Source organism: Elephantulus edwardii, unplaced genomic scaffold, assembly GCF_000299155.1.
Source record: "Elephantulus edwardii isolate Elephantulus edwardi_28Jun2011 unplaced genomic scaffold, EleEdw1.0 scaffold00004, whole genome shotgun sequence".
In the NCBI taxonomy this organism is placed as follows: domain Eukaryota; kingdom Metazoa; phylum Chordata; class Mammalia; order Macroscelidea; family Macroscelididae; genus Elephantulus; species Elephantulus edwardii.
This window is the reverse complement of record NW_006399754.1, coordinates 11,290,169-11,308,764: the sequence shown is the minus strand read 5'-3', so window position 1 is coordinate 11,308,764 and position 18,596 is coordinate 11,290,169. Positions and strand designations below refer to the sequence as shown.

Below are 18,596 nucleotides of genomic sequence, written 5' to 3'. Positions count from 1 at the left end.
GCGCAGCCCCCTGAGCCCAAGCAGCTCCCGGGACCGCTCCGGGCGACTGTGCGTGCGGCTGCGGCGCCCGCTCCCCCATGCCACAGCCTCCCTCGGCGGCCGCTCGCCGGGCCGCCTCCTCGGGGCGGGGTGTCCGGTGTGGGGCGGGGCGGGGCGGCGGGCAGAGGAGGGGCCGGCGCAGAGGGCGGTGAGCCGGGCAGGTCGGGCCACTCGGTCAGAGACAGTGGCTGATGGCTGCCCCGGGGTCTGCGCACCACACGGGACCCCTGCGGAGAAAGTGGGGGCGGCCACGGGCTCCGCCACTCCCGACCAAATTCCGAGTTGTTGTTGTTGTTGTTGTGCCCTCTAATCGGAACAGACTTTTTAGAGGCAGGAAATCTCAGGAGAGTGTACGTCCTTCTCCCGAGGAGCAGCTGGTGGAGTCTAACTCAATGTCTTTGGGCTACAGCATACCTTCTTACCATGCAGGACTATTTTGGCCACCGAGAGACATACAGTCCCAGGGCCAGAGAGGGGTGAGACCCCACCCCTACCCTGGATTGACCCCTATTCCCTGGACCCTGGAGGCCCCTCGTGTTCTTGGATACCCCCAAGTCATCCCCAGATAGAGTCTAGACTTGGTGGAATTACGCCCCTTTGCTCATAGTCTCCATGAGAGTGAACGGGAGGTCTTGAAGGACAGGGGGTTTTAGGAAAGTATTTGTGCCGCACTCCGGAGAGCAAGGCCCATTGGAAGCCACTGCTGTGCGGATCCCAGCACCAGGGTTGCGCTTCTCGATCTGCATCCACTGGTCTCCCAGACGCATCGGCTTACAGTGGGGAAGCCTCTTCCCCAGATGAGGGAAGATGGATGGAAGGGCAGGCACACTGCAGCGAGAGGGGTATGGGAGCAGGCTTGAGAGTTACACTGACCCATCCTGGGCCGCTGGGATGGGCTGCTGCGTCACCTCGAAAAAGATGCAGAACTTCTAAATCCCACTGAATCGGAAAAGAGTGAAACGACGCTAGATGATATGCGCGTCAGAGAAGCACGTGGCACTGTCTGGCCTGAATCTGGGCTGATCATGCCCTTGTAGAGGCTGGAAAGCAGGGCAAGGTGCCAGGGGGACACAAGATGCGCAGGCCTGCCAGCCCAGCGGCTGCCCCAGAAAGCTGGCAGCGGCCACCACTTCTCAGAAGCCTCTTCCTTACACAACTTTTACCGGTTGTCTGCCCCAAGGGCCTTGGTGGCCCTCGCTTCCTTTCTGATGAAACTCTGTGCTGCCTAACAGGAACAGAGACACCGCGAGGGTGCAGAGGAGAGGGATTTGCGCGGTCCCGGGGAGAGCCGCTGCGCATGCTCACTGCATTGTATTTGGGCGGGTTCCCAGGGCAGGAATCCCTGCTTAAGGGTGGCTTCACTGATTGGCTGGGATGCTCGAGTCACGCCCCTCGCCTGCTGATTGACAGTTTTTTACCTGCTTAGCTAGCCTAAGTGCGCACAGAGATTTCAGAGTTTTCTGGAGATTCCCCGCTGCCCCTCCCAGCCATAGTCACCATCCGGCTTGAGGAGGAGGCATTTCTGCGTCACATCCCACTAGAAAGCCAAATACCGGCCAAAAGCATCACCTTAAAGTGAAAGAGAAAAATACCAGTCTTCTAGCGCTAGAAAACAAAACACCACCTTTTGGAATTGAATGGGCCGATCCGACACGTAACACAATTGAAGATGGGGCAAGCAGTCAGGACTCAATAAATGACTGTTGGATTGTTTTCCTAATGGGTTGGGACCACAGGATGTGGCACTGAATGAGCCTGACAAATTGGAAGATAAATCCCAAGTAATGTATGATAAAAACAATTACACACTAATCCATTTCCTCTGTGAAGCGGAATCCCTAGACCATTTCCCAGTCATCTGCCCTGACACTACCAGCATAGGGTGGATGCAAGTCAGCCTGATTTTTGCCTCTCAATTCCAATTTGTTAAATTTCTGGGTGATATTTCAGCAATCAGGGTTCTACTTTTGTCCTACACTGGAGAATGAGTTTAATGATACTGTGCATAAAGTTTTGGGCTGCTAATTGAAAGGTTAGGAGTTTGAATCCACAGACAGTCTGCTTCTCTAAAAATTTACCCTCTTGAGAACAGTAAGGAGAAAGATATTGCCTTAACAAATCCTAAAAAGTCAGAATCCACTCTGGCAGTGGGTTTGGTCTGGGGGTTCTATATAAGGATGTGCTCGGACTGTTAAGAGACTAGGCTGACATTTTATAAATGAGGGTTTCCCTTTAAATTTCAGACTCATTAAGAAGTCCCAGACAACACATACACATTTCCAGGTCTCTATTATTTTCACTCTTAAAAAGAAAATCTCTACATAAACGAAGGGAACTCTGATAGCCTAGCAGATAAGAAGTTGTGCTGCAAAGGCAGGTAGGAGAAGCTGAGCCAATGGGAGAGAGATGAGCAATCTCTCCTGTACAATTTACAGCTTCTGAAAACATGCTGGAGAGGCAATTTAGACTTTTCACTGGTTTGCAATGCACACAACACACACATCCAAATATGGCAAAGCAACTTTTATGAATTGGGGGAGAGAGAGAGAGAGAGACACGAAGGAAGGAAGGAAGGAAGGAAGGAAGGAAGGAAGGAAGGAACTGCAGGAGAAAGATGGTCAGTCTCCTCCTGTGCAATTCAGCTGCATCTGAAAACCTGCTGGAGTGTCAGCTATAAGTCAGGGCCTACTTAACAGTACACAACAACAAATTTGGATATGTAAGGCCCCAGGAATAGATGGTATACCAATTGACATATTTCAGCTAACAGATGCTGCCCTGGATGTGCTCACCAAGTTGTGCCAAGAAAGCTGGAGAACCAACACTTGGCCAACTGACTGGAAGAGATCTATATTTGTTCCCATTCCAAAGAAAGGTGACCTAACTGAGTGCGGAAACTACAGAACAATATCATTGATTTCACATGTAAGCAAGATTCTACTGAAGATTATCCAAAAACAACTGGAACAGTACATCAGCAGAGAACTGCTGGAAGTCCAGGCTGGGTTTAGAAGGGGTCATGGTACTAGGGATATTATAGCTGATGTTAGATGGATCTTGACTGAAAGCAGGGAATACCAGAAGAATGTCTATCTGTGTTTCATTGATTATGCAAAGGCATTTGACTGCGTGGATCATAACAAACTGTGGCTGACTCTGAGAAGAATGGGAATCCCAGAACATTTAATCGTGCTAATGCGAAACCTATACTTGGACCAAGAGGCAGTCGTCAGAACAGAGCAGGGCAACACTGCATGGTTCAAAATTGGGAAGGGTGTATGCCAGGGATGTGTCCTGTCTCCATACCTTTTCAACCTGTATGCAGAGCAGATTATCCGAGAAGCTGGGCTCTATGTGGAGAAGCGTGGCGTTAGGATTGGTGGATGATCTATCAACAATCTGCGTTATGCAGATGACACAACTCTGCTCGCTGAAACTGAGGAGGACCTCATGCACTTACTGCAGAGGATCAAGGACTGCAGCCTTCAATATTGACTGAGGCTCAGTGTTAAGAAGACAAAAATTCTCACCACTGGACCGATCGGTAGCATCAGGATGGATGGTGAAGAGATTGAGATTGTTCACAGCTTCAGTTTGCTCCGCTCCACGGTCAACACTCTTGGCACCAGTAGCCAGGAAATCAAAAAAAGTATTGCGATGGGAAAGTCTGCGGTTAGGGACCTCTCTAAAGTACTCAAGAGCAACGGTGTCTCTCTGGAGACTGAGGTGGTCCTGATACAGGCTAAGGTCTTTGCAATCACTCGTTATGCATCAGAGAGTTGGACAATGACTAGGGAAGATAGAAGGAGAATTGATGCCTTTGAGCTGTGGTGCTGGAGAAAAATATTGAATGTACCCTGGACTGCCAAGAAAACAAACAGATTAATCCTAGAGAGGGTTAAACCAGGCTACTCCTTGGAGGCAAGGATTCTGGGGCTTCGTCTGACATACTGTGGACATGTTGTAAGGAGAGACAGGTCCTTGGAGAGGGACATCATGCTTGGTAAGGTGGAGGGACAGCACAGGAGGAGAAGATCCTCTATGAGGTGGATTGATTCAGTGACTAGGGTAATCGGGATGGGTGTGTCAGAACCCATGCGATTGGCGCAGGATAGAGCAGAGTTTAGGGCTGTTGTACATAGGGTCGCTATGAGTTGCAAATGACTCGACGGTACATAACAACAACAACAAGTTCTTTTAATTTAAAAATGACATCCAAAGTGACAAGGTTTTATTTCTTTTTCTCTTCCTCACCTTCCCCCCCCCCTTTTTTAAATAGTTAGAGATATATGAATAAAGGTGGTGGTTGTTATTGTTAGGTGCTGGCCAGTCGAGTAAAACTTAGACCAGCCCTATGAGCGATAGATCTGAACTTGGTCCTATCCTGTGACATCCACACAATCTCTGGCACACTCAAGCCCATTGCTGAGGTAATTGTGTCAACTCACCTGGTTAAAGGACTTCTGTTCATTCACCTTTCCATGCATGTCCCTTCTCCAAGGAATAACCTCTCCTAGCAATATGTCCAAAGTATGTGAAACAAATTTTCAAATCCTTGTCCCCTTCAGGACAAACTTGTTTGTTCTCTTGGCAGTCCATGTTATGTTCAAGACTCTTCTCCAGCACCACAATGTAAAGGCATTGATTCCTCTTCTATCATTCTCCTTAGACATTGTCCAGCTCATTGATATATAGTAAATAATTATGAAGACTATGGCCTCGATCAAGTACACTTTAGTCCCTAGATTGACATCATTACTCTTTAGCACTTTTGAGAAGTCTCTGACAGTAGACATCCTCAATGCAATTCATCTTTTGATTTTCTGACTGTTAGTGTCAAAAGTATTGACTGTGGAGCCAAGCAAGCTGAAATTGTTCACAACCTTAGTCTCTTCTCCTTCCATCATGGTGCTGCTGCCAATTGGTCCAGTGGTGAGAATCTTTGTCTCCTTGATGTTAAGTTTCATTTCAGTCCTTATTGAAGGAGATTACATCTTGTTGAGGGTCTTTCTGTCTTTTGGCAACTGTCCACCTTTCCAGTATGATGATTCTCTAAGGACTGATTCCTTCTGAAACTATGCCCAACGTAAGTGAGACAAGTGCTCCTCTAAGGAGCACTCTGATTGCACTTCCTTAAAAGACATACTTGGTTTTTTTCTTTTGGCACTTCATGGTATATTCAATAGTTTGGGGCCAATATCACAATTCAAAGTCATGAATTATTTGATCTTCCTTATGAATTACATCTCAATATTAAGGAAACAAAAATCCTCTCCGCTGAACCAACTGACAAGAACCATCATGACAGATGTAGAAAAGATTGAAATGTCAACAATTTTAATATACTTTGACCCATAATCAACATCCTTTAAAGCAGCCATCAAGAACTCAAAATACATGTTATTGTTTTGTTGTTTGTTGTTGTTATGTGCCGTCAAGTTGCTTACAACTCATAGTGACCCTATGAACAACAGCCCTAAACCCTGCTCTATTCTTTGACAATCTTATTATCTCAGACACTTCTAACCCCATGGCCCCAGTGACAGAATCAATCATCTCATCAAGGGTATTCCTCTCTTGCACTGTCCCTCCACCCTCTGAAGGATGACGTCCCTCTACAAGGACCGGTCCCTCCTTGCAACATGTCCAAAGTATGTCAAACAAAGCTTCCAAGGAGCAGCCCGGCTTCATCCACTCCAGGACAAACTTGTGAACCTATCTAAAGCTTTAAAGAGCTAGGATGTCAGTTTAAAAACTAAGGTGCACCTGATACAGGCCTTGATATTTTTCAGTTGCTTCCTATGCATCTGAAAGTTGGCTAACAAAAATGGAAGGCCATGTCTCTACAGCTCTTAAGCTCGGTAATTGATTACTAAATCATTCATTTCTACAACTTGCAGCTTTTCTATTTGGGAAGCAAGAATTGAAGCACAATGTGCTGAGATAAGCCACTAACAATTGCTCACCAAGTACCAGTCCTGAAAGAGAGCAAGCCATAGAAATGTAAATGAAACACAGGAGGATGGATTTATCCTGAAAACCAGATTGAGCATCTTACTCCTAGTAAAGCGCTGCTGACTCCAGATGGATCATTTCTCCATGCTTGACCAGAAACTTGGTCTTTACCAAAGGTTATTTTTTAGAATCTCCACCAGAGTATCCCAAAATGGTAAGTTCTTACACCTTGTTAGTAGGGGGAGAATCTGCTCTGGTGAGGGTACTGCTTGAGGTGAAGCTGGCCTCTGGGGAGGAGTGATGAATGATGTTTAAGATGCGGTAGAAAGTGCGCAAGTCCACTCTAGCTTGAAGGTGTAACTCTGCCTTTGTTTTTCCAAAGCTACAGGAAGAAATCTTCCCTTTCTGTTGATGATAATGCACATAGATAGTGGAGATGAAATATAATTATAACCAGTTTTGAAATTTGCACATAAATGTGCTACACCCAAATGTTTACAATTCAAACACGACCCATATTTTAATGATAACCTCTTACTACATCATTTCCGTATTAGATTTGCTTTAGGATTTGTGTCTTAATGAAACAATAGTTAAAGTTATGTCCAGATGTATCTTGAAAAAGCTTATCTGTTTTTAGAAAAAATAAAAAGCAAGTCCCAGAAAGTAGTCACTCGTTTGGAATGGGAAGCACAGGAAACTGGTGAAGGGCTCTCTTGTATTGCCTTTCAATAAACACTACTTTTGTACTTAATTTTCTAAATGTTTCTTAAATGCTTGGGGAAACTGTGGCAAAGGGTAACCTGAGGTTTCTTACATTTGTGCTGTGGCCACAGTTAAAGGTTTGGCCATTCTTGCCTTTAATGATGGAAGGAAAAGCTGCTGACTGCACTCAAACTGGATCCTGGACTAATAGAGGAATTGTGCCTTTGAAGGGCTGGGCTAAAACTTGGATTTGCATTGGGTGATATTCTTTGCCTTCCCCCCCTCCCAACTTCCCTAAAATACCTCATTCTCAGCACCAAAACTGTGAGTCTGTGAGCCTACATTGGATAAACACACGCCTTGCAGCTGGGGTGACTCTAGAGGCAACCTGGGACTGGGCTACGGGCTCTTTATCTGCTTTCTGCTCTGGGGCAGTGAGGGGCTGTGTTATTCTCACTACTTCTGGTCCTTTCAGAGAGATGCTCATAGCCCTGTGCCTCCATATCCCATTTTATGTTCTCCAGACAGATGCACCTTAGTCCTCAAACTGACATCGTGACTGGGCTAAGGCATCATGACTGGTATAAGGCAACCTGTACTTCACATACATATATAAAGTGATGGCCAAAACAGCAGGCGTTAGCAAAGTTGTGAAGAAACTGAGATCTTCATCCATCACTGCTAAGAATGTTAAATGGTATAGACATTATGGGAAAACAGTTTCATAGTTCCTAAAAAATTTGAGCATAAAACTACCATAAGTTCTGACAATGTATTTTATATATATATATATCAATCCTATCTGAACTTCATGATTATCTTATGAATAGGTTGGAGGCATTGAATATCAATGATCAGAGATCAGATGACTTGTGGGATGATATCAAGGCTATCATTCACAAAGAAAGCAAAAGGTCATTATAAAAACAGAGGAGAAAGAGAAAATAGAAATGAATGTCAGAAGAGACACTAAAGATTGCACTGGAACATTGAGAAGCTAAATTAAAGAGATGATTTCAAAGAGCAACTCAGGAGGACAAAGCAAAGTGTTATAATGGAATGTACAGTAAGCTGGAATTAGCAAATAAAAAGATAAGAATTTGCTCTGCATTTCTCAAGCTGAAAGAACTGAAAAACAGATGTAAGTCTCATGTCACAATATTGAAAGATGCTAGGGCAATATATTGAATGACCTAGAAAGCATCAAAAGAAGACGGAGGGAATACATAGTCGCTGTACTAGAAAGAAATGGTTGACATTAAACAATTTTAGGGAGTACCATATAAACAGGAACCAGTGGTAATAAAATAGAAGCTACATTGAAGGCATTGGCAAATATAAGGCCCCAGGAATTAATGAGATATCAATTGACTTGTTTCAATTAACAGATGCAGCCTTGGATGCACTCATCAGTCTACACCAGGAAATTTGGAGGATGGCTATCTGGTCAACAGATTGGAAAATGCCCATGTTTGTTCCCATTCCAAAGAAAGGTGATCCAACTGACTGTGGATTATTGAACAATATCACTGATATCACATGCAAGCAAAATACTGCTGAAGATCATTCAAAAGGGGTACAGTACATAGATAAAGAACTGTCAGAAGTTCAAGCAGGATTTAGAAGAGCCCATGGCACCATGGATATAATTTTTGATGTCAAATAGAAACTCACTGAAAGTAAAGAATTCCAGAAGAATGTCTATTTGTGCTTTATTGACTATGCAAAGGCATTTGACTGTGTCAATCATTACAAATTGTGGCTGACATTGAGAAGAATGGGAATCCCAGAGCACTTGATTGTGCTCGTGAGGAACCTATACCTGGGCCAGGAGGCTGTTGTGTGAACAGAGCAGGGGAATCCTGCATGTTTTGGTTTTGGGAAGGGAGTGTGCCTGGGTTGCATTCTCTCTCCATACCTATTTAATCTATATGCTGAGCAAAGTACTTGAGAAGCTGGACTCTATGAAGAGAAGTGTGGTATCAGGATTGGAGGGAGACTCATCAATAACCTGTGTTATGCTGGTGACATTACCTTGCTTGGTGAAAGTGAGGAGGGCTTGAAGCACTAGTTGCAGAAGATCAAGGAATGTAGCCTTCAGTATAGATTGCATCTTAATGCAGAGCAAATTCTTATCTTTTTATTCTCTAATTCCAGATTTCTGTACATTCCATTATAACACTTTGCTTTGTCCTCCTGAGTTGTCAGGAAAACAAGGATTCTTACCACTGGACCAACAGGCAGCATCATGATGGATGGAAAGGAGACTGAAACTGTCAACAGCTTCATCTTTCTTGGATCCACAATTAATTCCCTTGGTACCAGCAGTCAGGAAATAAGAAGATGCATTGCCCTGGAAACTCAGAAGTTAGAGACTTTTCTAAATTATTGAGGAGTAGTGACGTCAGTTTGAAGACTAAGGTGTGCCTGATTCAGGCCATAGTCTTTCTGATTATTAGCTATGCATCTGAGAGCTGAACAATGAATAAGGATGGTAGGAAAAGCTTTAAGGCCTTTGAGCTATGGTGTTGGAGAAGAGCACTGAACGTCCCATGGACTGAGAGGGTGCAGCCAGAGTGATCTTTGGAGGCAAGATTAATGAGGCTTTGCCTCACCCACTTTGCGCATGTTCCTAGGAGGAGCTTGGAGAAAGACATAATGGAGGGAAGAGTGGAGGGTCAGCGAAGGAGAGGAAGACCCTCACCCAGTGGATGAGACAGTGACTGCTGTGGAGGGCTCTTGTGTGTCAGTATGTGTGAGGATAGTGAAGGATAGAACAGGGGTCAAATCTTTTGTTTATGGTGTCATTGTGAGTCATACTTACAACAACAACTAAGTAGGAATTGTTTGCAGATGAGTTAGTAGTTATGAAGTTACTGTCTGTGTATTCCAGAATTTAGCAAACACATAAATATATTTCTGCTAAGCAGGAGTGGCATCCACTTACTAAACAACACGCTTCTGGAAACTCTATAAACTTTGAGAAATTATGATAATTATAGAAAGGCTTCAGGCCTTTTGTTCATAGGGTCACTATGAGTCATGCTTGACTTGATGGCAATCAACAACAACCCAAAGATAACACTTCTCTGGCAATTCAAACCCACTAGCTGCCCAGGGGCAGGGGTTAAAAGGCCTGAGGAGGATGGGGGGGGCACCTCTGTTGCAATTTACAGCCAGAAACTCTATAGAAGGTTGCTAGTAATTGGAACTGATTTGGTTGCAATGAGTTTGAATTTTGTGTATATTTATATAAATATAGGCAGGAGTGTCATCCACTTCCCTAAATAGCTTTCCTTGGGAAACCCTACGAAGGTAGAGAAAGGATGAAAGAAACACAACTGTCAAGGACTCTCATTCACAGGGTCGCCATGAGTCGCCTACCCTATGACTCGACGGCACTTAACAACAACTACATAGAGAGATATTGTTGTTATGTGCCACTGAGTCAATTATGTATCAAAACAACCTTACGAACAATGATTTTGAATCCTATCCTATCTTGAGCCAACCTCACTGTCTCTGACACACCTGACCCCATTGCCAAAGTCACTGAGTCAAACCATCTTGTCCAGGGTCTTCCCCTGCACTGACCCTCCACCTTTCCAAGCATGATGTCTTTCTCCAAGGACTAATCCCTCCTGGTAACATGCCCAAAGCATGTGAGACAGAGCTTCAAAATCCTTGCCTCCAAAAAGCAGCCTGGTTTCACCCTCTGTAGAACAGGACTATATGTTCTCTTGGCAGTCCATGGGATGTCCAAGACTCTTCTCCAGCACCACAACTAAAAAGCATCAATTCTTCTGTCATCCTTATTCCATATCTAACTCTCAGATACATAAAAAGCAATTGAGAAGATCATGGTCTGGCTCAGGCATACCTCAATCTCTAGATTGTCATCATTGCTCTTTAGCATTCTAGAGGTACTTGACAGTATATTTTCCCGGTGCAACTTGTATTTTGATTTTCTGATTGCTCATGCCAAAAGTATTGATTCTGGATCCAAGCAAGATGAAATAATTAACAACCTCAATCTTTTCTCCATCTATCATGATACTGACCATTGGCCCTGTGGTAAAGATCTTTTTCTTGATGTTGAGATATAATTCATATCGAAGGCTAAAGTCCTTGACCATCTGCAGCAAGCACTTCAAGTCCTCCTCAGTTTCAGCTAGCAAGGTTGTGTCATCTGCGTAACATAGGATATTGATGAGTTTTTCTCCAATTCTGATGTCACAATCTTCTTCATAAATTCCAGCCTCCTAAATGATCTGTTCAGCATATAAGTTGAAAAGGTATGGAGAACAGAATACATTTCCGATGAAACACTTTCTTGATTTTGAACCATGCAGTGTTCTTTTGCTGTGTTCAGATAACAGATTCTGGTCTAGGTATATATTAGCACATGAACACAATGAAGTATTCTTGGTTTGCCATTCTTCTCAATGTCAGCCAAAATTTGTTGTGCTCTACACAAGCAATTGCTTTTACATTGCCAATAAAACACATATAGACATCCTTCTTATACTCTCTGCTTTCAGCCAAGATCCATCTGACATCAGCAATAATATCCTACTAGTGGGACGGCTTCTTCTAAACCCAGCTTGTATGTATTTAACATTTGTGTGATAAGAGGATTACCTAGAACTTGACCTTCAAAGAGAATTTTCCACTAAAAGGAAAGAAGAATCCTTGGGGGTGGGGAGGGGAGGCTTGTTTAAGGGACAGGCAGCACAAATACAAGTAAGGCTGTAGGCATCTGAACTGGGTGCCCAAGAACATAGCCCTGGCAATATTGTTTTTCTCTTACATACCTATGTGTTTTCTACACAGTTTTTCCATTAATCACCATTCAGATATGTTTATATGTAAATAATTCTTGATAAAATCATTTAAATATGTTTGTCACTTTTGAGAAATTCAACAGGATAAGCAGGAGAAGCAACATTATTATAGTTGGATAAAAAATTGAAACTATCAATGGTTACATCTTACTTGGATCCACAGTCAGTTACACTGGGTACCGGCAGTCAGATCAGGAGACATATTTCTTTTGGCAAGTCCTCTATTAGGGACCTCTCCAAAACACTGAAGTGCGATGATGTAAGTTTGAAGACTAAAACGAGCCTGATTTAGGCCATTGTATTTTCAATCACTTGCTATGCATCTGAGAGCTGGACAATGTTGAAGTATGGCAGAAGAAGAGTTGATGCCTTTGAATTGTGGTGTTTGAGAAGAGTACTGAGTATCCCCTGGACTACCAAAAGAATAAACTGATGTGTCTTGGAAAATGTCTCTCCTACTTTGTACATGTTGCTTTATTGTTACTGTTGTTGGGTGTCATGGAATTGAGTACAACTGTTAGGAATCCATATTTGAACTCTGTTCTATCTTTTGTCATCCTCTCTATCTCCAGTATCAAATATGTTGCTAAGAGAAGCTATTCTTTGGAAAGGGATATCATGCTTGGAAAGGTGGAGGGTCACTGAAAGAGACGAAGATCCTCAATAAAACAGATTAACACCGTGACTGCTCAAGTGTATCAGAAATGACGGGTATGGAATAGGATAGGATAGAATTCAGTCTGTTGTTCATAGGGACCACTACCAGTCATTCTTAACTTGATGGCTCCTAACAACAACAACAACAACAAAAGATACATTAAAATACATAATCAGTGTGTAGACACAGATATGCACCACCTCTATATCTTCTTTCAATGGCTACAAAGAGTCTAGTCAGCAGACAGCTTCAGTTATCAGTGCATTCAAACTCAAACTTAATACCATCAAGTCAGAGTTAACTCATAGCTGACCCTCCAAAGATTTCCAGAGAACTGATTGCCCATCCTTATTCTGTAGAGGAGCTGTTGAACTGGTACCATAGACTTTGGGTTAAGGAGGGCAATTCTTGACAGAGTACACCACCAGAGTGTGAGCTCATATCCCTCTGAGGGAAGTACTCATGAGATGAGTAAGTAAAGAAGGGGTAAAAAATATCTAGACATTTCATTGTCCTTTAAAAGTAAAAACTGAAGTTGAAAGCAGTGACATGATATCATCAATGGAGAGAGAGTAAAATAATTGCCAGCCTAGAATTTTATACCCAGTAAAACTAATGTCTGGTAGGGAGTTGGGATGGCCTAATGGATAAGGATTTGTGCTACCAACTCAAAGGCACATAGTTCAAATTAAGCAACTTCTCTAGGGCAGAAATATGGACAGTCTTCTCCTGTGTGATTTATAGCCTCTGAAAACCTATGGGTGGGTCAGCTATGAGTCAGCTCCATCTCAACAGTAGATAACAACAACAATAAAACTTATCCTTTAAGAACAACTAAAAGAAGGATATTTCAAAGGGGAAATTTACCTTTAGGTCTATGGACCTTCATAACAAACTTTTAAAATAAGTAATTTAAGAAGAATTATTTTTTGAAAAAAAATGCAGGTACTAAAACAGACTCAAGAAGAAACAGTAAATCTTAATAGATTTTATATAAGAAGAGATTGAATAAGTATTCTTAAAACTTTTCAACAAGACATGATATAATTTTATAGAGAGAAAATTTTAAAGAATGTGCATATACATAATTATTACAAATAATGAGCTCAGCAAGAGTGTAGAACAAAATTTCATTGTATAAAGAGTAAATATAAATTGTGTTTCTATACATTAGAAAAGAATAATTCAAAAAGAAATTAAGAAAAAATTCTATTCACAATAACATGAAAAAAAATTAAACATACTTAGGGCTAAATTTAATAAAAGAAGTGTAATACTTGTACACAGAGAACAACAGAGTATTGAAAGACATTTTAAGTGTTCTAAGCAAGTGGACGCGATGAGTCGCAAATGACTCGACAGCACATAACAACAACAACAACAAGCAAGTGGAGCGATTCCATGTTCATAAATTATCAGACTTAATATTAAAATGACAATGTTATGCATACTGACCTACAAATTTATTTAACATATTCACTATAAATATCCCAGCTCATTTTTTTCTTTTGCAGAAATTGACCTAGTTTTCAGAAGGAAATGCAAACCAAAAAAACAGACTGCAAAATAGAGTGGAAAGAACAAAATAAGAAAAAGAGACATTTCTTGGTAGCAACTACCTACAAAGCTATAGTGAACAAGACTATACAATTTTAATTTAGGGATAAAAATAGAAAATAGTGAAAAATAATTGAAAATCCAGAAATTAAACTATGAATTATGGATGAAAATGCCAATGGAGAAAAATGGTGTTTTTAACATGTGCTGTTATAGAGACTGGCTATCTAGCTCTGGTGGCCTAGTGGCAAGAAGCTGTGCTGCAATCCCAAAGGAAGGCCATTCGAGTCCACCAGCTACTCCACAGGAGAAGGAAGAGCAATCTCCTCCCCTGTGATTAACTGCCTCAGAAAACCTGCTGGAGAATTCAGCTATGGGTCAATTCTGACTCGATGGTACCAAACAACAATGACATTCACACACAAAAGAATAAAATCTTGATCTATAATTAAAAATTAACTTAAAATGGATCAAAAAGCTACATATAAGGACTAAAAAGATAAAACTTTTACAGTTAAACATGATGTTGTTGTTGTTGTTAGGTGCCATCAAGTTGAGTACAACTCACAGCAGCCTTATGAACAAAATATCTGAACCCTGTTCTAGCCTGTGTTATCCTCACACTTGCTGACACACAAGAGCCCTTATGTGGTCGTCACTGTGTCAGGTAACGTGGACTGACCCTAGGCACACATTTTGGTGACTCCAATTAGACCATGATTTCTTTTCTATTATTTCAAAAGTATCAGCAAATAAAGGAAAAGCAGCTTGGAAATTCTTCAGAAAGTTAAACATAAAGTTATAATCGTGAAAAGGGGTCAGGTGGACCATGACTTAGAGCAACCCTTGAACAACAAACCTTGAACCTTGCCCAATCCGTTCTCCATCATCTCTGATGTACTTGAGCCTATTGTTACAGCAATTGTGCCAATTCTTCTCATTCTCTAATCTCCCTCTCTTCCTCTGATCCTCTACCGTTCTTAGCATGACGTCCTTATCGCAGTACTGGCTTCTCCTAACAACGTGCCCAAAGTATAAAGGTGAGATGGAGCTTCACCATCTTTGTCTCCAAGAAGCACCCTGGTTGCACTTTCTGGAAGACATATCTGTTTACTCCTTTTGAAGTCTGTGGGATACTCGGTACTCTTCTTCAAAATGAACTCATAAAACATTACACAGCGTGGGTGACCCTGCAGGACATTATATTAAGTGAAATATATCAGTCACAAAAGGACAAATACTGCATAGAACCACTGTTATAAAACAGTTCAAACATGAAGATTTAGGAGGAAAATAGGATAAAAGTAGATGGATAATTAACACTGCACTGGAATAGATAAAGACCTGTAAAAGGAATATATAATTAGGCATTGCATGTATGACAGTAGCCCAGAATAAGAGGTTCATTACAAAGAGGACTGGGAAGAGGGAGGTAATTTTAAGTACTTACAGACTATGCCAAGATAAATTTTCTAGATTAGGTTTCTCTTATTTCTGAATTCCTAAGTCTGGTCTGACTGATGAGGGAACATCAGGGACCAGGAGATTTGAGTAGGTTCTCTAGTCTTTGATCATTGTTCCGTTTGAGGAGCTCTTTTAGTGCAGTGCTTGTCTGTTAGTTTGTTGTACTTGTGTGATGCTGAAAGCTGTGCCACCTGTGTTTCTAATGTCAGAGGCGTCACCCATGGGGAACAGGTTTTAGTGGAGCTAAAGATTAAGATAGACAGGAAGCAGGATTGGTCATTCACTTATGAAATAACAGGCCTCTGAAATCCCTATGAAACAATAGAGAAACACATTGCTGTGGCAATCGGCTTGAGGGTGTCAGAGATTGTGAGGATGGCATGAGATAGGTCAAATTTCAGATATGTTGTTTCTAAGGTCGCTATGAGTCATTCTTGACTTGAGACACCTAGCAACAACCATTACAAACTAAAATAACAGTGATTTTCAAAGTTATGAGCTGCCTTTTCACTTACAGCTTCTTGGATACCTGATGTTCAGTGAAACCCTGGATATATTCATGCTCTGATTATATTTGTCATTCTGGGTTCAGATCCATTCTGTGCAATGTTGCAAAGAGTAAAATATGACCACAGGAAAATATTGCTAAAGATTAAAGATAGAGATATTTGTCAGATATTGAATGGAAATGTACGGATAGTTTAAATAAGATATGGGGTAAAGAACATTACATAGACAGTCTGATTACGAATCATATTTGTCAAACTTTCAGACAGTGTCAGTGTGCACGCAAACATTTATAAAGAGAGTGTTGATGGAGTGGTCTCGTTACCATGGTAAACATAATGGGTCTTAACCTGAAAGAAAATGTGACCAAACCTTTTTCTCATACAGTTTATGTTTTTTAATGTTTTTTTTAAATTTAGGTTGTTTATTTTTCATTTCAATGAACATCTACAGAGATTTTGGGATTCCATTCATTCATTGTTGCACCCTTCTCCCCGCACAAACCCCTCCCCCCCCATTTGCTCCTCTCCTTGAAAAGCAAAAGAAAAACTCCCTCATTGGTACACAAACCCCACCCACACCCCCAAATATAATCCACTCTGCAACCCTCATTGCATACTCCTACGATAAAAATAATGCCCTAAAATATAATACTTTTGTTTTAAACCATGTTCATCATAAAAGACTTTCACTCAACACTTGAGTTTACTCAACAGTAAAGTCAGTGACCTCTTTGGCACCTATTGCCGTTTCTTTGCTTATAAAATTTGAAATCCACAAATTTGAGAGGTTATGGAAGAAGTATAACAGTTACTGAAATGTCAGTATTACAGTTGAGAGTCCTGACCAGGCCAGCTCTCCTCTCTGCAAAACCAGATGCATGCTGCTCATAGCACATTTCCTTTACTCAGTGGATGGCCTCAGTAACATCACTTTGCACTGAGAAAAATCAAGTGACACCAATAATAACCCATTCTGAATTTTAGAAGGTAAGTTAGGCAAGGAGGTCATTAAATTGTGTTGTACAAACAATATGCAAATAATTATAATTATTCTATCAATAGGTCGTTGTTGTTGTTATGTGCCATCGAGTCGCTTGTAACTCATAGCCACCCTGTGTACAACAGCCCTAAACTCTGCTCTGTCCTGTACCAATCGCACTGCCTCCGACACACCCATCCCGATTACCCCAGTCACTGAATCAATCCACCTCATAGAGGGCCTTCCCCTTCTGTGCTGTCTCTCCACCTTACCAAGCATGATGTCCCTCTCCAAGGACGAGTCCCTCCTTATATCTAAAGTATGTCAGATGAAGCCCCAAAATCCTTGCCTCCAAGGAGTAGCCTGGATTAAACCTCTCTAGGATCAATCTGTTTGTTTTCTTGGCAGTCCATGGTACATTCAATACTCTTCTCCAGCACCACAGCTCAAAGGCATCAATTCTCCTTCTACCCTCCCTAGTCATTGTCCAACTCTCTGATGCATAACAAGTGATTGTGAAGACGATGGCCTGTATCAGGCGCACCTTAGTCTCCAGAGTGACATCATTGCTCTTCAGTACCCTGCAGAGGTCCCTAACAGCAGACTTTCCCATCGCAATATGGTTTTGATTTCCTGCCTACTGGTGCCAAGAGTGTTGACTATGGTGCCAAGCATGTACTATGTATCAATAGGTAGAGATGGTTTTAGTTCTTAGTCACTGAAATATTAGTTAGATAATTTAGAATTCTCTATAATTTCCTAACAAAGATCAAAATGCAAATTTATTATTCTTTGCATTTTCTTTCCTGTGGTTCCAACTGGACCTTCGGATGGCCTCTCTTGTCTTCAGGAGGAACACATATGAAACTCTCAGGGTTCTTGTAGCTTTCTTTTCAGCCCAAGTGGGTGTCAGCAGAGGGGACTTGCCAGATGAATTGGGGATCTCTGGCCCAGAATCCTCCAGCATTTGGGCATGCCAGAACTGTAAAGTACTGAAATGTTTGGCAATGCCTGTAGGCTGAGGGCTGAGGACTAGTATATTGTGAATCTCGGTTCCAGCTGGACCTTATGATGGCCTCTCACATCTTGAGGAGGCACACGTATGAAACATTCAGAGCTCTTATGGCTTTTTTTTTGTCCCAAGTGGGTGTCAGCAGAGGGGACTTGCCAGACGAATTGGGGGTCTCTGGCCCAGAGTCTGCCAGCCTATGGACATGCCAGAATTGTAAAATACTGTACGGCCTTCAGGCCTATTTTTAATTGTTTTTGGTCAAAACATTCTCCTAGGTCTTATAGCCCTAGTCTGTCCACTTGCTGTACAGAGGTGACTCGTGACTGTTGTAAAGTGGAACACTGTGACACTGATGTGTCAAATGTGATAATGGTTACCTGTGGTAACCATTGGTAGAGCTCCCTGATTAAAAGAAGCTTGGAAGCAGGAGAGGCATCCACTTCTGAAGTAGCTTGCCTACAGAAACTCTATGAACCTGGAGAAAGGATGAAAGCTATATAAGTGTTCAGGCCTTTCGTTCATAGAGTCTCTATAAGTCATCTACAACTAGACATCACTTAACAATAACAACAATTAGAAGTAGCAATTATAATATACCTATCTCTGAAATTTTAAATTTATTCTTGTCATTTGTTAGTTGATACAAACTTATGCATCTCACAAATATTTATTGAGCACCTAGTATGTATTAGCGGCTAAAAAATGGACAATCTCCTCCTGTACAACTTAATACCTCTGAAAATCCCCTGGAGGGTCAGCTATGAGTCAGTTCAGACTCTAGAGTATACAACCACCACCACCACCACCATATGTATTATATACAATTCCAGTACTGAAAGCTAACACTATTTTTAAAATACAAAACCTTTTATAT

General features: G+C 41.8%; 1 pseudogene; it reads left to right on the top strand.

The window, feature by feature from the left end:
* Positions 1 to 18,596, top strand: part of LOC102859470 — an 84,423-nt pseudogene that overhangs the window by 444 nt on the left and 65,383 nt on the right.